The following is a 24,589-nucleotide window of genomic DNA, read 5'->3' as shown; positions in this document are numbered from 1 at the left end:
CGAATTAATGGTAAATTCTCAGAATGGAGAGGGTAACTAGTGATGTTGCCCAAGGGTCAGTCCTAGGACCAATCCTATTCAATTTATTCATAAACGATCTGGAGAAAGGGGGAAAAAGTAAAGTGGCAAAGTTTGCAGATGATACTAAACTGCTCAAGGTAGTTAAGACCAAGGCAGATTGTGAAGAACTTCAAAAAGATCTCACAAGATGACTAAGTGATTGGGCAACAAAATGGCAAATGAAATTTAATGTGGATAAATGTAAAGTAATACACATTGGAAAAAATAACCCCAATTATACATACAATATGATGGGGGCTAATTTAGCTTCAACAAGTCAGGAAAAAGATCTTGGAGTCATCGTGGATAGTTCTCTGAAGATGTCCACACAGTGCACAGAGGCGGACAAAAAAGCAAACAGGATGTTAGGAATCATTAAAAAGGGGATAGAAAATAAGACTGAGAATATATTATTGCCCTTATATAAATCAATGGTACACCCACATCTCAAATACTGTGTACAGATGTGGCCTCCATAGCTCAGTGGTTTGCGCATTGACCTGCTAAACCCAGGGTTGAGAGTTCACTATTTGAGGGGATTACTTAGGGACCTGGGGCAAAAATCAGTATTTGGTCCAGCTAGTGAAGGCAGGGAGCTGGACTTGATGACCTTTCAAGGTCCCTTCCAGCTCTAGGAGATAAATAATAATAATTGGAGATATACCTATCTCAAAAAAGAAATACTTTCACTAGATAAGGTTCAGTGAAAGGCAACTAAAATGATTAGGGGGTTGGAACAGGTCTCATATGAGGAGAGATTAAAGAGGCTAGGACTTTTCTGCTTGGAAAAGAGGAGACTAAGGGGGGCTATGATAGAGGTTTATAAAATCATGAGTGATGTGGAGAAAGTGGATAAGGAAAAGTTATTTACTTATTCCCATAATACAAGAACTAGGGGTCACCAAATGAAATTAATGGGCAGTAGGTTTAAAATAAATAAAAGGAAGTTCTTCTTCATGCAGCGCACAGTCAACTTGTGGAACTCCTTACCTGAGGAGGTTGTGAAGGCTAGAGCTATAGCAGCACCTGCCCAACATCTGCCTCCTTAACGCCCCCAGTCCTGCTCCTGGGCCCATGCCTGGCTTTGCTCTGCTGAGCTCAGCTGAACACTAATTTCTACACTGACTTTGAACAACTATTTTCTCACTCTAAACTGCAGCGGAAAGGCCCTGGGCTCCCTGTTTCGCCTCCCTGAACCCAGCAGAGAGTTCTGGGATGGATCAGCAAAGCAGGGGACTACAGCTCCCATCAGCGCCCTCCCCACGGCACATCCCCTTATTGCTGGCCAAGGAAGGGGAAGGTCTTGAACCAGGAATTGACCGGGGTCTCTTTGGAAGACAGCTGCAGGGTGAGCCAGAGACTGCAGAGAAGCCGAAGAAGCAGCAGCCACATGGCAAGCAGGGAGCTGGAGAGACACTGAATTCAGAGGAGAAGCCCCAGGATCCGTATGTCGAGCCGCATGTGGGACAGGCTGTGTGTGCTGGACGTCACAGCTGGGTGCAGGACTCCGTGGGATTTATGGGACAACAGTAGAGTTGTCAATTTTCTAATTCCAGAAAACTGAACACTCTTGACTCACCCTTTCCCCTACCCCTTCCCTGAGACCCTACTCTCTGTCCCATCCCTTCCTGGGGCCCTGACCCTGCTCACTCTATCCCCCCTCCCTCCGCTCACCCTCTCTCACTCACTTATTTTCACTGCATAGCTCAAACAGGCACCAGGAGAAGGGCAGGAGCTGCAGCAGTTTGAATGTGGGAGATGCACACATCTGCCTACACAGACTCTTTTTCCACATTAAACCACACACCTCCTGGGGGTGGTGTCTGTCCCATCAAGTGGCACTGAGAGGACTAGGAAAGAGATAAAATGCGTCTGCTCTACAGGCTGAGCTAAGAACCAGCTGGCTTTTGGCTCAGGCACTGAGCTCTGGAGGTCCCAGGTTTGAGTCTGGTGACCAGGGTCTGTTGGTGTTACACACACATTTTCTCAGGGCCATAGGGGAGAGGTGGCGCAGGAGTTGCCACAGGGCCCCAAGATGGGCAGTCTTGTGTCAGGGCCAGCCTTAGGGAAAATGGCACCCTGGGCGAACTTGCATTTTGGTGCCCCTGGCCTCCATGGGCATGGCGTGCCCTCACCCCATTGCCTCCCCACCCTCCCTTCACTCCTAACCCCTGCACTGTTCCCCTTCTGTCCCTAACCCTGGCACCTCCTGCATGCTAACCCCTACATTGTTCCCCCTTCATCCCAAATCCCTGCACTCCTCTCCTGTGCCCCTAATCCCTGCACTCCCTTCACTGCTACCCCTGCACCTCCCTCCTGTGCCCTTTACCCTTCTTCACCCCAACCCCTACCCCCCTCCTGTGCCCCTAACCTCTGCATCCCCCTCCTGAACTCACATGGGAAAACTGACCGGGATGCAGTGATGGAGCAGCTGGCATTGCTGCTCGCTTCCCCCTGGACTGCTGCTCCCCTGACCCTTCCCCGTGCTCCCCTAGGGGGCTGTGAGGGGGGAGCAAGGAGTGAGATCATGGCTCCCTGCATCCAGGTCACTTTTTTGGGCTGCGTAAGAGGGCGGGACAGCAGCAGCTCCTGACGCTGACCTCACAACTCTGTCCCTTTAAGGAAGCACTCGGGGTAGGTCAGGTGCCTGAAGGCTTGTTCAGACACAAGCAGCTGCAGTGCCAGCAACTCCTTACCCAGAGAGGCAGCAGCGCACAGATTCCTCCTGTCCTGTCACCCCAGCTTAGTGGAAATCGGGTACAGGGGGAGGGGGACACCCTGACATCAGCCTCCTCCCACCCCCAGCACAGCAGACAGGAGGATGCTCCCAGTCTGAACAAGGATAGGAGCACTGGTGGGTGCACACAGCAGGGGAGGAGGGGCACCCCTGATCCTGAGAAGTCACCAGGTTTGGCTGGTTGTCCAACTGCCCCTTGACTCAGATCCCTCTCCCACCCACAGGGCTGGCCCTGGTCTCATTCTCCTCCTCTCCCCTCCAGCAGCCCCATTCCCAGCACTCAGAGCCGAGGATACATACCTCAAACTCCTGGGTGCTGGCAATGGGGCAACAGACTGCGGGGTTGCTGCAGGGGCAAGTAGCTAATGATTTTAGTTATTATTCACTTATTGTGTGATGTTACGATTATGTTCTATCATATATATTCATTGTATGGTAATTAGAGTTAATTTGCAGGATTATAGGAGTATAAAATAGTTCCTTTATCTAGATATGCACTAGATATGAGTAAGACAAGCTGAAACGCAAGAACGTGCAGGTTAAAGCCTGCAGGACTTTCGCTTAGCTACTTTAGACCTTGGAGACAAGAAATGATGACATGACTGACCAGAAAATAACCTGATGCCCTAAGATTATGGGGGAAAGGGTACTGTAGCAGGGTGGGTACCCTGCTCCTGCCCTGAAGGGCTTGAAACAGCCCTGAGGGAAGGTTGTCGCTAGGAGCTACTAAGCTGGGCTGATTGGGAAGTGGCTGCAGCTGAGCCATGCCCCAGTCAGACCACAGCTCGCCTGGGAGCCAGGAGCCCAAGCAGTCTCCCTCTCCCTGCAAGGAGCTAGAGACAGGATACCTGAGGGGAGCAGGGCTGGGGAGCTCCAGCCTGGAAAGCCCCAGGCTGTGGCCTAGCATTGGGCTAATAGGTACTGGGGTTGCAGAGGGCAGCCCAGGGGTAGGCCAAGGCAGCAGGTCCAAACCCTCCTTGCCAGTGATGAGTAGCTGATACACTGCAGTCTGCTGCAGGGGCTAGAGGGTGATTAGCAGTAGCCTTTTCCTGTGGCGAGGTGGGGATAGTGGGTGGAGGTTCCCGGGGAGGGGAGACCCTAAGATGGGGGGGGTTTACTGCCAGGGGGCAGCACCCCACACAACAGGGCACTGGGTCCATGAGGGACATGGGGCCACAGGACAGGCAGATCACTAGACTGCAGAGGGCGCTCCAGGCTGGAACAATCTAATTCCCGGACGAGACCAGCAGGAGGGCCGCAGGGGTGAGTCTTCACTCTTACAGGTACCAAGTGATAATACTGTTCAAAATTACCCAAAAGATTAATATTAGATCATAAAAATACCATAAAGGCACATCTGTCTCAGGCATGTGTCTTAATCATGGGATATAAGCTGTGTGTCAGTACTAATGAGAATAAGGGGAACTTACCCAGACCGAAAGAAAACAGGGGTCACATTCCAATAAGAGAAATGAGGGTGGACACTTTTAGGGACACATGCAGAATGTAGGTGTAGACAGAATCATAGTATAAAAAGGAGATGCCCAGAATGGGAAAACTGAGCTCTCTCTGGGAGACTCCAGCAGGAACCATCCCTCTACTGATGATCAAATCATGAGAGACCCACCAGATCCTATTGTCAAGGACACTATTGTCAAGGACATGAATATAACTATATTTGCAACTTATGCATAGGTCTGTATAGAATTTCTATATGCTTGGGTAATCATAACTTTAATTGTAACTTTAATAAAACATAAAATAGACTAGGGCTTGTATTGGTGAATGTCGATGTGGTCACTACCTTTGGTCTTTATGTGTGCTTGGAGACTCTAAATTTGAAGCAAATAATGGAAGTGACTTTCACTCTGCTTGAAACTGTAGCCACCAGAGCTGAATCCACATTGATGTAATACCACGTTACAAAATGTACTTTAAAAAAAATAAAAGGCCATAGGCACGTGCCGCAGCTGGAGCCCAGCCACAGGAGAAAGAGAGCCAGGCAGCAGTGGGAGAAGTGTGGGCCATGACCCCTCAAAAGCCAAAGGCTTAGTGCTCCCGAGTGGTGCTAGTTCGTCCTCTGCCCTGACTCGGCAGGCCAATGGGAGCTGTGCCTGTGGGTGTGGGGTGAGGGCAGTACACAGAGTCCCCTGGCCAACCCTAAGCCTAGGAGCTGGAGATAGAATCATAGGGCTGGAAGGGACCTTGAGAGACCATCGAGTCCAGTCCCCTGCACTCCTGGCAGGACCAAGCACCATCTACAACATCCCTGACAGGTGTTCGTCCAACCTGTTCTTTAAAATCTCTAATGACTGAGATTACACAACCTCCCTAGGCAATTTATTCGGGTGCGTAACCCACCCTGACAATTAGGAAGTTCTCCCTAATGTTCAACCTAAACCTCCCTTGCTGCAATTTAAGCCCATTGCTTCTTGTCCTATCATCAGATGTTAAGGAGAACAATTTTCCTCCCTCCTCTTTGTAACAACCTTTTAGGTACTTGAAAACAATTATCGTGTTCCCTCTCAGTTTTCTCATTTTCAGACTAAACAAATCCAGTTTTTTTCAATCTTCCCTCATAGGTCATGTTTTCTAGACAGTTAATCATTTTTGTTGCTCCCCTCTGGACTTTCTCCAATTTGTCCCCATCTTTCCTGAAATGTGGCACCCAGAGCTGGACACAATACTCCAGTTGAGGCCTTATCAGCACAGAGTAGAGCAGAAGAATGACTTCTTATGTCTTGCTTTCAACACTCCTGCTAATACATCCCAGAAAAGATGTTTGCTTTTTTTGCAACACTGCTACACTGACTCATATTTAGCTTGTGGTCCACTATGACCCCCAGATCCCTTTCCGCAGTGCTCCTTCCTAGGCAGTCATTGCCCATTTTGTATGTGTGCAACTGCTTGTTCCTTCCTAAGTGGAACACTTTGCATTTGTCCTTATTGAATGTCATCTTATTTATCTCAGGCCATTTCTCCAGATCACTTTGAATTTTACTCCAATCCTCCAAAGCCCTTGCAACCCCTCCCAGCTTGGTATCATCTGCCAATTTTATAAGTGTACTCTCTCTATGCCATTATCTAAATCAGGCCTGCACAACATGCGACCCAGGGGCTGCACGCAGCCCGCATGGGCTCACTGTGCGGCCCACGGGGGGTGAGTAAGCAAGTGGCGGGCAGTGGCAGGGGCTGAGGAGGCGAGCGGGCAGGCAGTGGCGGGGGCTGAGGCGGCGAGCCGGGGGGGGTGGAAGGCTGAGGAGGCGAGTGGGCGGGCAGTGGTGGGGGGTGAGTAGGCGAGCCAGGGGGATAGGGGGATGAGGAGGTGAGCGAGGAGTCAGTGGCTGACCTGTTCTACTGATCTGGTCTGGCTCCTATCCCCTCTCCAAGGTTTACAACTGTCTGGAGGTGCTGCCTTCCTCACTTTCCTCAGTCACACCTCATTCATTCAACAGGGCAATTGATTACAAAGTTGGGGAAAGTGCTTGTTCTACCTCTAGCAAAATGACATTTTTCTGTTACCTTAATTATACTACCTTAGGGACCTGCTGTAACATATTACCAAAGTTCAATACTGCTGTTTCGGTGGGGCAGCACTGGGGAAGGAGGGTTTGTTTCCGTGGGGCAGGCGGTGCTGGGAGGGTGCATTTCAGGGGATCTTGGCAGCACTGGGAGGGGGGTTTGGCCCTCAGCTGTTTTCTTTGGAGTAATATGGCCCTCATCACTTTACGAGTTGTGCAGGCCTGATCTAAATCAATGATGAAGATATTGAACAGAACTGGACCCAGAACTGATCCCTGCAGGATCTCACTCATTATGCCCTTCCAGCCTGACTGTGAACCTTTGATAACTAATCTCTGGTAATGGTTAACCAACCAGTTATGCACCCACCTATCAAAAAAGAATGACATAAATTCATGGAGGCTAGGTCCGTCAATGGCTATTAGCCAGGATGGGCAGGGATGGTGTCCCTAGCTTCTGGCATGCCAGAGGCTGGGAATGAGTGACAGGGGATGGATCACTTGATGATTCCCTGTTCTGTTAATTTCCTCTGAGGCACCTGGCATTGGCCACTGTCAGAAGACAGGATAATGGGCTAGATGGACCTTCGGTCTGACCCAGTAAGGGCCATTCTTATGTTCACCTTATAGTCAGGGCCGGCTTTAGGCCGATTCGACCGATTCCGGGGAATCGGGCCCCGCGCCTAAGAGGGCCCCGCGCCTTAGGCACCTTTTAAATTTTTTTTTAACTTATCCCGGTCCCCGGCTGCAGTCTGCTCTGGGGTCTTCCATGGTCCCGCTCCTTTGAGCGAAGCGCCGGCGGGAGCGTGGTGCGGCCCCATTCTCCCAGCTAGAGCTCCAGCCGGGGCGGCGGGGCTTGCCGCGCTCCGACTGGGGCTCCGGCCGGGAGAGCGGGGCGGCGGGGCTTTGCCGCTCTCCGGCCAGGAGAGCGAGGCCGCGGGGCTTGCCACGCTCCAGCTGGAGTGCGGCAAGCCTGGCGGCTCCGGCTGCAGCTCCAGCCAGAGTGTGGCAAGCCCCATGACCCCGGCTGGAGCTCTGGGCCCTTTAAATAGCCCCCAGAGCCCTGGGGCAGTGAGGGGCTCCGAGGGCTATTTAAAGGGCCCGGTGCTCCAGCTGCCTTTGCCACCTCAGTCCTTTAAATAGCCGCCAGAGCCCCGCCTCCCCCATGCATTCCCCAGCGCTCCTGCGGCTATATAAAAGGTCTGGGGCAAGGTAGAAGGGAGTTTGGGGGCTACTTAAAGGGCTGGGGTTCCAGATGTCTCTGCTGCACCCCCTGACCTGCCCACACCAGTCCGGCCCCCCCGCCTGCAGCCAGCTCTCCACCCCATGCCCACAGCCAGCCTCTGCCAAACCCCCGTCCTGTCTCCAGCCAACCCCTGCCACATATCCCTGCAGCCCTGCCCAAAGCCAGCCAGCCCCACACACACTGCTGCCCGCACCAGCCATGCACACCCTGCCCAGCCCGCACCCTCTGCCCTGTCTCTAGTCAACCCCTGCTGCACCCCACTGCCTGAAGCCAGCCAGTTCCACACTCCGCTGTCTCCAGACCTGCAAACCCCTGCTGCACCCCCCTGCGGCCCTGCCTGAAGCCAGCCCGCCCCACACCCCCTGTCTCCAACCAGCCCCACACCCCTTGCCCTGCCTGCAGCCAGACCCTACCTCCAGTCAGCCCCTGCCCTGCCTCCAGCCAGCCCCATGTCCACTGCTGCCCTGCAGTTTCCAGGGCAGTAATCCTGCAAACCTGCTTCAATGAGGGGGGCAGGAACCAGCTGGGACCAATACAAGTGCACACCCCCAGGGAGTGGCGGGGACCCACACATGTGAAATGGCGGTCATTAATAGCCAATCAACAGCATATATGATGCAATGTACATAATATATAATTTTATTATTCATATAGTTATGGAAAGTAAATAATACATGAAAGAAATGAAAGGCTTTTTTTTTCCCACTTTTTTTTTAAGTCATCCCTGCCAGGGTCCCACCGAAAATGTTCGAATTAGGCCCCGCACTTCCTAAAGCCGGTCCTGCTTATAGTAGCTCAATCTAGGTTGTATTTCTCTAGTTTGTTAATGAGAAGGTCATGTGAGACAGTATCAAAAGCCTTACTAAAGTCAAGATATACCACATCTACCGCTTCCCCCCATCCACAAGGCTTGTTACCCTGGCAAAGAAAACTCTCAGGTTGGTTTGACATGATTTATTCTTGATAAATTCATGCTGACTATCACTTATCACCTTATTATCTTCTAGATGTTTGCAAACATCAAGAAGATACATGCCGGTACATGCCAATCCAGTCAGGGTGGATGTGGTCCACTGCCAATAACTGATGAGGTGTCAATACCAAGAGAGGGGAAATTGCTTTTGTAGTGAGCCAGCCACTCCCCGTCCCTATTCAAGCCCAGATTAATGGTGTTAAGTCGGCGAATGAATTGCAGCTCTGCAGTTTCTCTTTGAAGTCTGTTTTTGAAGTGTTTTTGTTGAAGGATGGTGGGTAAATGAAGCGGGGGTAGCACCTTTTATGAACACCCAACCAGTCAGTTAGCTATAAAAATCCTTCTTACTAGCTGTTGTCTACTTGCCTTTCCTGTGAAGTGTTAAGAAGTCTCACTGAAATGCTTAGGTAAGAGAAGGTGAATTGGCACCTGGCCAACAGAGCCAACAGGAAGACTAGAAACTTTCAAAATTGATTACAAACCTTCCCCTCTTTGTGGGGGGTTGTAGGTTCTCTCTCAGCTGGAGAGACAGAGGGCAGCAGGTATGCTGTATAGCTTGGGCCAGGTATGAAAAATCATCAGCATTTATACCTAGAAATTACTCATTTAGAACCACAGATATGTAAGTAGAACAGGAAATGTTTAGTTAGACACGATCAGGTTTATCTCTTTATTTTGGGCTTGTGGATTCCTCTTTCTAAACACAGGTGCTTTTGTTTTCTTTGTAACCTTTAAGCTGGACCCGAATGTTAGGATATAGATATTCAGGCCTATCTGCAAAAGCCTATACTTTATGAATGGCGAACAGGGGCTGCTAATAGGGAGTTTCGCAAGGGAGTTCTCCAGGTGAAGGAGGAGAAAATACAGCACCTGTGAGGTAAGTGACTGTCTGTAGTGTGTGTTTGTTTGTGTTAGGGAGTTACTTGCTGTGTGCTGAGCTTGTGTTTGTCAGTCTGTTTGTTGGTTTGTTTGTTTGAAGGACTGTGTGCTGTGCCTGGCAGTTTGAGGTTGTGAGCTTCAAAGGAAGGTTTGAAAGCTAGAAGCCTCTGGTAATTGGCTGAGCCTTAATCAGTGGGCGGGGCATTAACTCAGGCCAGGGCTTTATAAAGCCGCGCACAAGCGACCAGGGGCTGCTAGCAGGGAGTTTCGCAAGGGAGTTTAGAAGGGGAGTGGGAAGGACACAAGTAGGACCGACAAGGGACGTTTAGTCCCCTTAAAACCTATAAACCAAACTACGTTCAAAATCTTTCTTAAACCATCCTTTCATTAACTTGGAGACAGTGCAGGCAGAAGCCCAGCAGCAGAGTGGGGGTGTCATAAACAGATAGCTAAGGGTTAATGTCTCTTACACCTGGAAAAAAGTAATCTGAAACACCTGACCAGAGGACCAATCAGGAAACAAGACTTTTTCAAGTCTGGGTGGAGGGTTTTTTGTGTGTGAGTCCTTTGTTCTTGGTTCTTCTGTCTGACTCTCTCTCGGCTATGAGAAGTAATTTCTGTTTCCTGCTTTCTAATCTTCTGTTTCCAAGTTGTGAGTACAAATATAGTAAGGCAGTAAGGTTTCTATTGGTTTTCTTTTGTATTTACATGGATATAGTTGCTGGAGTGCTTTAAATTGTATTCTTTTTTAATAAGGCTGTTTATTCAATATTCTTTTAAGCAAATGACCCTGTATTTGTCACCTTAATACAGAGAAACCATTTTTATGTACTTTTTCTTTCTTTTTATATAAAGCTTTCTTTTTAAGACCTGTTGGAGTTTTTCTTTAGTGGGGGACTCCAGGGAATTGAGTCTGTGCTCACCAGGGAATTGGTGGGAGGAAGAAGTCAGGGGGAAATCTGTGTGTGTTAGATTTACTAGCCTGACTTTGCATTCCCTCTGGGTGAAGAGGGAAGTGCTTGTGTTTCCAGGACTGGAAATAGAGAGGGTGGACTCCCTCTGTTTAGATTCACAGAGCTTGCTTCTGTGTGTCTCTCCAGGAACACTTGGAGGGGGGAAGGGAAAAGGTTTATTTTTCTTTGTTGTGAGACTCAAGGGATTTGGGTCTTGGGATCCCCAGGGAAGGTTTTTGGGGGGACCAGAGTGCCCCAAAACACTCTAATTTTTTGGGTGGTGGCAGCTTTACCAAGTCCAAGCTGGTAACTAAGCTTGGAGGTTTTCATGCTAACCCCCATATTTTGGACGCTAATGTCCAAGTCTGGGACTAGGTTTATGATATGGTGTGCAGCGTTGTGGGAAAGATAGAATCCAGAAGCCAGTAGTAATATTATATTTTTCTTTTCTCTGCTAGGGGCTTTTTAGCAGAGAAAAAAGGTTTGGTTTTAAAAGGAACCAGAGAGAATTTTTTTTCTGCTCTCTCTGGCAGATTTTGGCTCATATTAAGCAAGGAACCATTAAGAGACTATTAAGGGTCTTTTGTCACACAATAGCACTCCCATTAGGAGGCAAATACCAGCACTATACTCATGCAAATAAAGTGGTTTTTCTGGTTTACGTTACATTGAAAAAATTAGATAGAGGAAGAAAGGGAAAAAGGCACTGTTGCTAGGCAGACCCCAGGAGGCAACAGAACCTGCAGTTCAGAAGATAAACACCAGAGGGCACCCCAACACAAGAAAACAGGAACCATGACTTCCAAGGAAAAAGGGGTGCAGAAGAACAAATCAAAGAAGCTGAACACAGGCGACAACTGGAAATAAAACAAAAAGAGATGGAACTAAGAGAAAGAGAGGCGGCCTACAAAAGAGAGCAAGCAGCCAAAGATGCAGACCACCAAAAACAGCTGGAACTCCAGAGGGAGACCCACCGACAAGCCATGGAATTAGAAAAGGCTAAGCAAAACACAGCCAACCCTAACAACCCTGCGCCAATGATTGTTCCACAGCACAGGAAATTTCCCACCTACAAGGCAGGTGATGACACCGAGGCCTTCTTGGAAAATTTTGAAAGAGCCTGTCTTGGGTACAGCATCCCTGAAAACCAGTACATGGTAGAATTGAGGCCACAGCTCAGTGGACCTTTAGCAGAGGTGGCAGCTGAAATGCCTAAGCAGAACAGGAACGACTATAAACTTTTTCAAACCAAGGCCAGATACAGAATGGGGATAAGCCCGGATCATGCCCGTCGGCGTTTCAGAACCCAAAAGTGGAAACCAGATGTGTCATTTCCCAAACACGCCTACTACGTTGGGAAAAATTATGAGGCCTGGATATCAGGAAACAATGTTAAATCCTTGGAAGAACTGCACCTCCTCATACAAATGGAGCAGTTCTTGGATGGTGTTCCTGAGGACATAACACGGTACATACAAGATGGAAAACCCAAAAATCTTGCTGAGGCGGGGGAGATTGGAGCCAGATGGATGGAAGTGGCAAAAAGCAAGAAAGCTACGGTCAAGGGGAACGAATACCCCAGAGGGCACACCGACCATAAACCCTACAACCGAGGGCAGCCAAAAACCCCACCTACAACCCAAGTAAAGCCACAGACACCCTATTCTTCCACCTCACCAGTCTCCAGTAACCCACCTCGACCCAGTGACCAGTCAGCTGGAAGATGCTTCAAGTGTAATGAACTGGGACATATCAAGGCCAACTGCCCAAAGAACCCAAACCGAGTGCAGTTCATTACACCACCATCACCCCAAAGATCCCCAGGCCCAGATGCCTCTCAAATACCCTTGGAGCGAAGGGAAAATTTGAGAGTGGGCGGAAAGAAGGTTACTGCGTGGAGAGACACGGGGGCACAAGTGTCAGCTACCCACCAATCCTTCGTAGACCCCAAATTCATCAACCCAAAGGCCAAAGTGACAATTTACCCCTTCATGTCACAAGCTGTAGACTTGCCTACAGCTGAACTGCCTGTCCAGTACAAAGGCTGGTCAAGAATGTGGACTTTTGCAGTCTATGAGGGAAGACTTGGCCAACCAGGTGAAGCGGGCCAAGCAAGTGGGAATGGTTACTCGTAGCCAAACCAGGCAAGCTTCCAGACCCATTCCTGTTCCTGAGCCGTCCACAGACGCCCCGTCTGTGTTACCAGAGACCCAGACAGAGGTAGCGGACCCAGATTCCATGCCAACCACTGAAACAGACACAGCGCCTCCAGTCCCAGGCCCAGAACTGGAACAACAACCAGCACCAGCAATTGCAACCACATCTTCAAACTCAACGCCAGAGGGCACCAGCGAGCCAGAACTGGCAGAAGCAACAGACAGCCATACCCAAAAGGCTCAGCCAGAGCCTGAAATACCCTCAGGTGCACCAGCGGAGAGCGGTTCACCAGCAACGGAAACAGCCCCATCACCTACATCACTTCCAGAGGGACCAAGCCCAAGTCCACAGTCTGAGGAAGAACTGGTGACCCCAGCCTCAAGGGAACAGTTCCAGACTGAGCAGGAAGCAGATGACAGCCTTCAGAAAGCTTGGGCGGCGGCACGGAGCACCCCACCGCCTCTCAGCTCTTCTAATCGATCCCGGTTTGTTATAGACCAAGGACTTTTATACAAGGAGATTCTTTCTGGTGGACACCGGGAAGAATGGCAGCCGCAAAAACAGTTGGTGGTTCCAACTAAGTACCGAGGGAAGCTCTTAAGCTTAGCCCATGATCATCCCAGTGGCCATGCTGGGGTGAACAGAACCAAGGACCGGTTGGGGAAGTCCTTCCACTGGGAGGGGATGGGCAAGGACGTTGCCAAGTATGTCCGGTCTTGTGAGGTATGCCAAAGAGTGGGAAAACCCCAAGACCAGGTCAAGGCCCCTCTCCAGCCACTCCCCATAATTGAGGTCCCATTTCAGAGAGTAGCTGTGGATATTCTGGGTCCTTTCCCAAAAAAGACACCCAGAGGAAAGCAGTACGTACTGACTTTCGTGGACTTTGCTACCCGATGGCCGGAAGCAGTAGCTCTAGGCAACACCAGGGCTAACACTGTGTGCCTGGCCCTACCAGACATTTTTGCCAGGGTAGGTTGGCCCTCCGACATCCTTACTGATTCAGGATCTAATTTCCTGGCAGGGACCATGCAAAAACTGTGGCAAACTCATGGGGTGAACCACTTGGTTGCCACCCCGTACCACCATCAAACCAATGGCCTGGTGGAAAGGTTTAATGGAACTTTGGGGGCCCTGATACGTAAATTCATCAACGAATACTCCAATAATTGGGACCTAGTGTTGCAGCAGTTGCTATTTGCCTACAGGGCTGTACCACATCCCAGTTTAGGGTTTTCACCGTTTGAACTTGTGTATGGTCACGAGGTTAAGGGGCCATTACAGTTGGTGAAGCAGCAATGGGAAGGGTTTACCCTTTCTCCAGGAACTAACATTCTGGACTTTGTAAGCAACCTACAAAGCACCCTCCAACACTCTTTAGCCCTTGCTAGAGAGAACCTAAAGGATGCTCAGGAAGAGCAAAAGGCCTGGTATGACAGACATGCCAGAGAACGTTCCTTCAAGGTAGGAGACCAGGTTATGGTCTTGAAGGTGCAACAGGCCCATAAGATGGAAGCATCATGGGAAGGGCCATTCACGGTCCAAGAGCGCCTGGGAACTGTGAACTACCTCATAGCATTTCCCAATTCCTCACTAAAGCCCAGAGTATACCATGTTAATTCTCTCAAGCCTTTCTATTCCAGAGACTTACAGGTTTGTCAGTTTACAGTCCAGTGAGATGATGCTGAGTGGCCTGACGGTGTCTACTACGAAGGGAAAAAAGACGGTGGCGTGGAAGAGGTGAACCTCTCAACCACCCTGGAACGTCTGCAGCGGCGACAAATCAAGGAGCTGTGCACTAGCTTCGCCCCATTGTTCTCAGCCACCCCAGGACGGACTGAACGGGCATACCATTCCATTGACACAGGTAATGCTCACCCCATCAGAACCCCACCCTACCGGGTGTCTCCTCATGCCCAAGCTGCTATAGAACGGGAAATCCAGAACATGCTACAGATGGGTATAATCCACTCATCTACCAGTGCATGGGCATCTCCAGTGGTTCTGGTACCCAAACCAGATGGGGAAATGCGCTTTTGATGGACTACTGTAAGCTAAATGCGGCAACTCGTCCAGACAACTATCCAATGCCCCGCACCAATAAGCTATTGGAAAAGTTGGGACGGGCCCAGTTCATCTCTACAATAGACTTAACCAAGGAGTACTGGCAAGTACCGCTAGATGAACCTGCAAAGGAGAGGTCAGCATTCGTCACCCATGCGGGGGTGTATGAATTTAATGTCCTTCCTTTCGGCCTTCGAAATGCACCCGCCACCTTCCAGAGGCTGGTAGATGGTCTACTAGCAGAGAGTCTGATGATAGAGATTTTCTAGGTTATAGTCAGGAGCAGAGGACGGAAGAGGATAATGTAAGGGCCAGATCAGATGATAAACAAACAGTCACACAAAAAAGAATCTGGCACATCAGAAAAGGGCAGACAAATGAACAGAGACAAGTTTTTAAAGTGCTTGTACACAAATGCTAGAAGTCTAAATAATAAGATGGATGAACTAGAGTGCCTTGTAATAAAGGAGAATATTGATATAATAGGCATCCCAGAAACCTGGTGGACTGAGAGCAATCAATGGGACACCTGTCCTTCCAATATATTTTGTACCCTGGAACGATTAACAGGTCGTGCAGGGGGAGGAGTGGCACTATATGTGAAAGAAAATGTAGATTCAAATGAAGTCAAAATCATAAGTGAATCCACATGTTCCATAGAATCTCTATGGATAGAAATTTCATGCTCTAATAAAAATATAACATTAGGGATCTATTATCGACCACCTGACCAGGACAGTAATAGTGATGATGAAATGCTAAGGGAAATTAGAGAGGTTATCAAAATTAAGAACCCAATAATAGTGGGGGATTTCAATTATCCCCATATTGACTGGGAACATTTCACTTCAGGATGAAATGCAGAGATACAATTTCTCGATACTTTAAATGACTGCTTCATGGAGCAGCTGGTACGGGAACCCACAAAGGGAGAGGCAACTCGAGATTTAATCCTGAGTGGAGCGCAGGAGCTGGTCCAAGAGGTAACTATAGCAGGACCACTTGCAAATAGTGACCATAATATAATAAAATTTAACATCCCTGTGGTGGGAAGAACATCTCAACAGCCCAACACTGTGGCATTTAATTTCAAAAGGGGGAACTATACAAAAATGAGGGGGTTCGTTAAACAAAAGTTAAAAGGTACAGTGACTAAAGTGAAATACCTGCAAGCTGCATGGGCACTTTTTAAAGACACCATAATAGAGGCCCAACTTCAATGTATACCCCAAATTAAGAAACACAGTAAAAGAACTAAAAAAGAGCCACCATGGCTTAACAACCATGTAAAAGAAGCAGTGAGAGATAAAAAGACTTCCTTTAAAAAATGGAAGTCAAATCCTAATGAGGCAAATAGAAAGGAGCATAAACACTGCTAGCTTAAGTGCAAGAGTGTAATAAGAAAAGCCAAAGAGGAGTTTGAAGAACGGCTAGCCAAAAACTCCAAAGGTAATAACAAAATGTTTTTTAAGTACATCAGAAGCAGGAAGCCTGCTAAACAACCAGTGGGGCCCCTTGAAGATCGAGATACAAAAGGAGCGCTTAAAGAAGATAAAGTCATTGCAGAGAAACTAAATGGATTCTTTGCTTCAGTCTTCATGGCTGAGGATGTTAGGGAGATTCCCAAACCTGAGCTGACTTTTGTAGGTGATAAATCTGAGGAACTGTCACAGACTGAAGTGTCACTAGAGGAGGTTTTGGAATTAATTTATAAATTCAAGATTAACAAGTCACCGAGACCTGATGGCATTCACCCAAGAGCTCTGAAAGAACTCAAATGTGAAGTTGCGGAACTATTAAGTATGGTTTGTAACCTGTCCTTTAAATCGGCTTCAGTATCCAATGACTGGAAGTTAGTTAATGTAACGCCAATATTTAAAAAGGGCTCTAGAGGTGATCCCGGCAATTACAGACTGGTAAGTCTAACATCGGTACCGGGCAAATTAGTCGAAACAATAGTTAAGAATAAAATTGTCAGACACACAGAAAAACATAAACTGTTGAGCAATAGTCAACATAGTTTCTGTAAAGGGAAATGGTGTCTTACTAATCTATTAGAGATCTTTGAAGGGGTCAACAACCATGTGGACAAGGGGGATCCAGTGGACATAGTTACTTAGATTTCCAGAAAGTCTTTGACAAGGTCCTTCACCAAAGGCTCTTACGTAAATTAAGCTGTCATGGGATAAAAGGGAAAGTCCTTTCATGGATTGAGAACTGGTTAAAAGACAGGGAACAAAGGGTAGGAATTAATGGTAAATTCTCAGAATGGAGAGGGTAACTAGTAGTGTTCCCCAAGGGTCAGTCCTAGGACCAATCCTATTCAATTTATTCATAAATGATCTGGAGAAAGGGGTAAACAGTGAGGTGGCAAAGTTTGCAGATGATACTAAACTACTCAAGATAGTTAAGATCAAACCAAATTGTGAAGAACTTCAAAAAGGTCTCACAAAACTAAGTGATTGGGCAACAAAATGGCAAATGAAATTTAATGTGGATAAATGTAAAGTAATACACATTGGAAAAAATAACCCCAACTATACATACAATATGATAGGGGTGGGGGCGGGGGGAATTTAGCTACAACGAGTCAGGAAAAAGATCTTGGAGTCATTGTGGATAGTTCTCTGAAGATGTCCACGCAGTGTGCAGAGGCGGACAAAAAAGCAAACAGGATGTTAGGAATCATTAAAAAGGGGATAGATAATAAGGCTGAGAATATATTATTGCCCTTATATAAATCCATGGTATGCCCACATCTTGAACACTGTGTACAGATGTGGTCTCAAGTATCAGAGGGGTAGCCGTGTTAGTCTGGATCTGTAAGAGCAGCAAAGAATCCTGTGGCACCTTGTAGACTAACAGACATTTTGGAGCATGAGCTTTCATGAGTGAATACCCACTTCATCAGATGCATGTCGTGAAAATTTCCAGGGGCAGGTATATATATGCAGGCAAGCTAGAGATAATGACATAGTTCAATCAGGGAGGATGAGGCCCTGTTCTAGCAGTTGAGGTGTGAAAACCAAGGGAGGAGAAACTGGTTCTGTAATTGGCAAGCCATTCACAGTCTTTGTTTAATCCTGAGCTGATGGTGTCAAATTTGCAAATTTTCCACTGGCCATCACATACAGTCCCCAGCTAAAACCTCTCCAACGCATAATCAGGGACCTACAACCCATCCTGGACAATGATCCCACACTTTCACAGGCCTTGGGTGGCAGGCCAGTCCTCGCCCACAGGCAACCTGCCAACCTGAAACATATTCTCACCAGTAACTGCACACCCCACCATAGTAACTCTAGCTCAGGAACCAATCCACGCAACAAACCTCGATGCCAACTCTGCCCACATATCTACACCAGCGACACCATCACAGGACCTAACCAGATCAGCCACACCATCACCGGTTCATTCACCTGCACGTCCACCAATGTAATATACGCCATCATATGCCAGCAATGCCCCTCTGCTATGTACATCGGCCAAACTGGACAGTCGCTACGGAAAAGGATAAACGGACACAAATCAGATATTAGGAATGGCAATATACAAAAACCTTTAAGAGAACTCTTCAACCTCCCTGGCCACACTATAGCAGACCTTTAGGTGGCCATCCTGCAGCAAAAAAACTTCAGGACCAGACTTCAAAGAGAAACTGCTGAGCTTCAGTTCATCTGCAAATTTGACACCATCAGCTCAGGATTAAACAAAGACTGTGAATGGCTTGCCAATTACAGAACCAGTTTCTCCTCCCTTGGTTTTCACACCTCAACTGCTAGAACAGGGCCTCATCCTCCCTGATTGAACTACCTCATTACCTCTAGCTTGCCTGCATATATATACCTGCCCCTGGAAATTTCCACTACATGCATCTGACGAAGTGGGTATTCACCCACGAAAGCTCATGCTTCAAGATATGGTCTCCTCACCTCAAAAAAGATATTCTAGCACTAGAAAAGGTTCAGAAAAGGACAACTAAAATGATTAGGGGTTTGGAGAGGGTCCCATATGAGGAGAGATTAAAGAGGCTAGGCCTCTTCAGCTTGGAAAAGAGGAGACTAAAGGGGGATATGATAGAGGTTTATAAAATCATGAGTGATGTTGAGAAAGTGGATAAGGAAAAGTTATTTACTTAGTCCCATAATACAAGAACTAGGGGTCACCAAATGAAATTAATAGGCAGCAGGTTTAAAACAAATAAAAGGAAGTTCTTCTTCACACAGTGCACAGTCAACTTGTGGAACTCCTTACCTGAGGAGGTTGTGAAGGCTGGGACTATAACAGTTTTTAAAAGAGAACTGGATAAATTCATGGTGGTTAAGTCCATAAATAGCTATTAGCCAGGATGGGTGAGGAATGGTGTCCCTGGCCTCTGTTCATCAGAGGATGAAGATGGATGGCAGGAGAGAGATCACTTGATCATTGCCTGTTGGGTTCACTCCCTTTGGGGCACCTGGCATTGGCCACTGTCGGTAGACAGATACTGGGCTAGATGGACCTTTGGTCTGACTCGGTACGGCCGTTCTTATGTCCTTAATTTAGCTATATTCTTATCACTTAGCTAGTTATAGAGCTATAAAAGAAAGAATCAAAAATCACTGTCTGTCTGTGTAATGGCCTTCTCTTACTGTGACGGTCTGATGCTTGGTTCTTCGGCTAAGCAACAGAGGCAGCCATAAGCTGGGAAGTGTATGGTCACATCCTCGCATTCCAAACTAGTCACATTGAAATAAGGTGCTATTGGGCTGTTAGGAATACAATCCTGTCCTGATATTTCTATCACCTCCAGAGAAAGGGAAGAGCCTAGAAGATGTAAAAGGAAACTTAGTTTGATAGCATCCTGTCTGGCAAGAACTCACTTATCATTTTGTATTTCCTGGGGCTCAGAGGTTCAATATTAGCCACTTTCCACATGCTGGATGAGCACAAGGCAGTACTAGACAACCTGAGCTCTGTGTTAGCAAAGAGTCAGGCAGTTCATTGGTTTATGAAGCTCTGGATTTTCAAGGCTGTTTTCAGAGTAAAGCTCTAGAAACTTACTTTTTAAGAATTACAGCTGAGATTCTCCTTTTGAGAGAATCAGGAAATCAGGAATGTCTGTTCTCCCTGCCTTATAACACAGAAACAAGGGGACAATCAATGAATTTAAAAGATGGAGAAATTTACAGCTGAAAAGGGAATATTTTTTCACACAATGTTAATTCAAATGTGGAACTCGCTACCATGGGAAATCATTGAGGCCAAGAATTTAACCAGCTTCAAAAATCGATGGGACAGTTTTATAGGGCAGAATATCCAGAGTTGTCATAATTCATAACCAGTTTTGGAAGGAATATAAAGCTTACCTGGATAAGGAGACGAAGCTGAGGATATATAACACTTCTATGCTCAGTACTGCGATGTATGGAACCAGAACATGGCCTCTGTCAAGATTGAAAAGAAGTGGAACACTGTTCTGATTTTGTTTGAGAGTCATATCCATCCTTAGCTCCCCCAAATCACATTCTTGTTCTGGGCTTCAGCCTGCCCCTGGCTGTCTGGGTCTTCCCCTTCATCTAGGGATCCCAGCAGGAACCTTCTACTCAGCAGGGTTCCAGCTCTGGCCAGTTCCCTTCATCTGCTCTGTGCCAGCTCTTCCACCCAGCAGCTCCCAACTACTGCTCATGTGGGGCTCAGGCAGCTCTCCGCAGGGAGCTCCCACCAGCTCCCTGCTGTGGCTTCCTGATCTGCCCTCAGCTGCTGCTAGGTGTCTTCTGCCATGTCCCATCAGGAAGCAACTAACTAGTCAGGTGACCTAGACCCATTCCCTTTTAAAGGGACCAGTCACTCTGGGGCAGGGTCCTACGGACAATACCCCCCTTCAGTGCACAACCCTGAATTATCCTGAGAGCAGCAGGTCCGTCCTGAGCACTGAATGAGGCAGGAGTCCTGCTGGAAAACCATTCATAAAGACAGACAGTGTCATAAAGCAAAAGGGGCTGAATTTAGGCTGCAAACTTAATTCTGGTATTTCCTAACTTTTCAGTGGTTGACTCTGCAACCTTAACACTGTTCTTTTAGCAGAGGCTTTCTGTGTGTAATCTCCTAGCAAATAGAAAAACAGCAATTCTATCATGTGGAATCATAGTGGCATCTACATGGTTCATTAGGAGGGTTGGAACCTTTAGATCCATCGAACAGACCCCTGCCCATGAGCTAACTGAAAACTGAGAGCAACAGCAGGTCCTCACCCACTCTGTGGGCCAGGCCTAGAAGAGAACAAAACACACATTTCACCAGTGGGTTCCTCAGATTATTTGCTGACAGCAGAGGAAGGGTGAGTCTCAGAAATCTTGGGGTCCAGTCCAGGCTCTGGAGTGACGTGTGCTCTACTGGGCACAGAATCAGATTCTTCTTCCATTCCCCACAAGCCTGACCCCTTTTGTCCTGTCCCCTCCAGCCTGTACGGGTCCCAGTCCTGTTTCTTCCCCAGCCCTGGCTCCTTGTGCCGTTCTCCTCATCTACCCAGTCCCAGACTCCACGCCCCACGATTGTCATCCAAGTCTCCTTGCCCAGCCAGTCCCAGTGTCCTCATTCTTACCTGCTCAGCCAATCGGTGTCTCCCCTTCAAACCCCCCCTTCTTCAGTTGTTCGTCCCTTCAATCATTCCCTCCCCGACACTGGCTTCCAGTCCCAGTGTCCTCATCTATCTCATTCTGCCCCCTTTCCTATGGATCCTTGTTCCAGTCTCCTACCTCCCCAGGTCACGTCCCAATCTCATTGCCCAGCTATTACTAGTTCATTGTCCACATCCTGGCTCCTCTTCAGATCTATCTCTATTCCTCCTCTGGTTCCCAATCCCCCTCCTCCTGCCCAGCTGTTCCCAGGCCCTCCTGCTCCCCCAGCTCTCCGTCCCAGTCTCCCTGCCCATTCAGTCCCAGGCGACTACACAACCCAAGTTTCATTCTCCTTGGCTAGCCAGTCCCAGTCTCTCCTTCTCCCCAACTCCCAGTCCCAGGAGGCACATGGTAATTGCACAGATTCTAAAACCTTCATGCTTCTTTACGTAATCACATGATGCTCAGAAATAACAACTCATACGGAGAAGATAAAACATCTGTGGCAAACCCAGGACAAATTGCTACCAAGGGAGGGATAGTAATTGGTCCCAGAGGGGTTAAAAGGCCTCTCCCTATCCATTGAAGGGAGATAGCCATGGAGAAATAAGGTTCAGCTGGAACAGGGTTTAACCAGGAAACTAATTAGGTTCAGCTGGCCCCAATTGCTGGAGACCTTTTTAAACCTTCCCTGGGAGGGAAGCTGGGGGAGGGGGGAGTGAGAGAAGCTGCCAGCGAGTAGGTGCAGCAAGATTCTGAACTCTTCCAGCAAGGAAGACTGCACTCTGTCCCCAGAAGGGGAGAAAAACAAAGCAAGGGATTGACTGAGAAAAGGATCAGCTAGACCCTGCGTGACCGGGAAAGACTTTGCTTTGCCGAAGCCTGTGTCTCCAAGGCAAAAAGGGACTGAGCCAGCTGAGGAGAAGCAGGAACTTCGCCACACATCCTAGACACGATCCCCCTCACTCTCTCACCCTTCCCTTGAGGATCATGTGTGTTCAGTCAGTCAGTCTGCGTCCTTCCCCTCCCCCCATTTGTTGTAAGGCGACTGACAATTTACCCTCTCATCAATCATTCACTCTTGTGGTTGTGCGGTCTTACAGGACCAGTTGACCCAGGTCAATCCTCAGTTTACCATCTATATGTCATTTTGCGGAGTTTGTTTGATGAACATCACTGACCATGACCATAGTCCTTCCACATCAGCACAAGTACACATAGAGCTCAAAGTACATAGGCAACATCCAAATGCAGTAATGTTCCATATGGCTTGTCTGATGTGGAAAGAACCCTTCTTGCAGAATCCTCCAGCAAATTCAAGCTCACCAAACTTTACCACACTCATTCCAACCACACTGATTCCTAGAAATTCAGCCTCATCCTGACAGTAGTGCCTATTGGTTGAAGTCTAGGTGTTGGCACTTGCACCTGTTAGCCAGGATGGGCAGGGATGTGCTGGTCATCGCTTCCCGCAGCTCCCATTGGCTGGGAATGGCAAATTGCAGGCACTGGGAGCTGCGGGGGGCCATGCCTGAGGATGGTCAATGTAAACAAATGTCTCACGGCCTGTCAGCAGATCACCCTGATGGGCCGCGTGCCAAAGGTTGCCAACCCTGCACTAGATAATAGCGACAATAATGTAATTAAATTTAAAATCCTGGGGGAGAGGTGGAAGAGGGAAGAGGCATTTTGTTTTTTGTTTTTTTAAAAAGGAATTATACAAAAATGAGAGGGTTAGTTAAATGGAAACTGAAAGGAACAGTCAAAAGAGTGAGATGCCTGAGTCAGTGTTGCACTAAGAGCTCATGCAGCTGACTGGGCCAAAAGAAATCTGATGAGGTTCAACAAGGACAAGTGCAGAGTCCTGCACTTAGGATGGAAGAATCCCATTCACTGCTACAGGCTGGGGACCGAGTGACTAGGCAGCAGTTCTGCAGAAAAGGACCTAGGGGTTACAGTGGACGAGAAGCTGGATATGAGTCAACAGTGTGCCCTTGTTGCCAAGAAGGCTAATGGCATTTTGAGCTGTATAAGTAGGGACATTGCCAGCAGATTGAGGGACGTGATCATTCCCCTCTATTTGATATTGGTGAGGCTTCATCTGGAGCACTGTGTCCAGTTTTGGGCCCCCCACTACAAGAAGGATATGGAAAAATTGGAAAGAGTCCAGCGGAGGGCAACAAAAATGATTAGTATCAGAGGGGTAGCCGTGTTAGTCTGGATTAAACAAAGACTGTGAATGGCTTGCCAATTACAAAACCAGTTTCTCCTCCCTTGGTTTTCACACCTCAGCTGCTAGAACAGGGCCTCATCCTCCCTGATTGAACCTACCTCATTATCTCTAGCTTGCCTGCATATATATACCTGCTCCTGGAAATTTCCACTACATGCATCTGACGAAGTGGATATTCACCCACGAAAGCTCATGCTCCAAAACGTCTGTTAGTCTATAAGGTGCCACAGGACTCTTTGCTGCTTTTAAAAATGATTAGGCGGCTGGAGCACATGACTTGTGAGGAGAGGCTGAGGGAACTGGGATTGTTTAGTCTGCAGAAGAGAAGAATGAGGGGGAATTTGATAGCTGCTTTCAACCTGAAAGGGGGTTCCAAAGAGGATGGATCTAGACTGTTCTCAGTGGTGGCAGATGACAAAACAAGGAGCAAAGGTCTCAAGTTGCAGTGGGGGAGGTCTAGGTTGGATATTAGGAAACACTATTTCACTAGGAGGGTGGTGAAGCACTGGAATGGGTTCCCTAGGGAGGTGGTGGAATCTCCTTCCTTAGAGGTTTTTAAGGTCAGCCTTGACAAAGCCCTGGCTGGGATGATTTAGTTGGGATTGGCCCTGCTTTGAGCAGGGGGTTGAACTAGATACCTCCTGAGGTCCCTTCCAACCCTGAGATTCTATGGTTCTGTGATTGTCCACTGTAACCCTGAAATCCTTTTCACAGTCACTGCTCCCTGGGATATAGTCCCACATCCTATTCAATGCATATTTTTCAATTTGACTATAACAGGGTTCAAAAAAGAACTAGATAAATTCATGGAGGATAGGTCCATCAGTGGCTATTAGCCAGGATGGGTAGTGATAGTGTCAATAGCCTCTGAAACCCAGAAGCTGGGAATGGACAACAGGGGATGGATCACTTGATAATTCTTCTGTTCTGTTCATTCCCTCTGGGGCACCTAGCATTGGCCACTGTCTAAAGACAGGATACTGGGCTAGATGGACCTTTGGTCTGACTCAGTATGGCCACTCTTATGTTCTTAACTTTTTAAAAATACCATAATAGAGGCTCAAATTAAATGTATACCCTAAATTAAAAAAAATGAAAAAAGGACAAGAGAATGCCACCCTGGCTAAACAACAGAGGAAAAAGAGGCAATTAGAGGCAAAAAGGCATCCT

At 47.8% G+C, this 24,589-nt stretch overlaps 1 protein-coding gene across 1 annotated transcript in view; it reads right to left on the bottom strand.

Annotated features, from left to right (window-relative positions):
• LOC127048784 (interferon-induced very large GTPase 1-like) overlaps nucleotides 1-24,589 on the bottom strand; it is a 150,965-nt gene that overhangs the window by 113,869 nt on the left and 12,507 nt on the right. Inside the window, 1 exon segment of the mRNA XM_050948689.1 lies at nucleotides 19,936-20,013. The gene's annotated coding sequence lies outside the window, so the exon portion shown is untranslated.

The sequence above is a fragment of the Gopherus flavomarginatus genome, chromosome 4 (assembly GCF_025201925.1).
Source record: "Gopherus flavomarginatus isolate rGopFla2 chromosome 4, rGopFla2.mat.asm, whole genome shotgun sequence".
NCBI classification, from domain to species: domain Eukaryota; kingdom Metazoa; phylum Chordata; order Testudines; family Testudinidae; genus Gopherus; species Gopherus flavomarginatus.
Note: the sequence above shows the minus strand (reverse complement) of the source record. Positions and strands in the feature narration are given on the sequence as shown.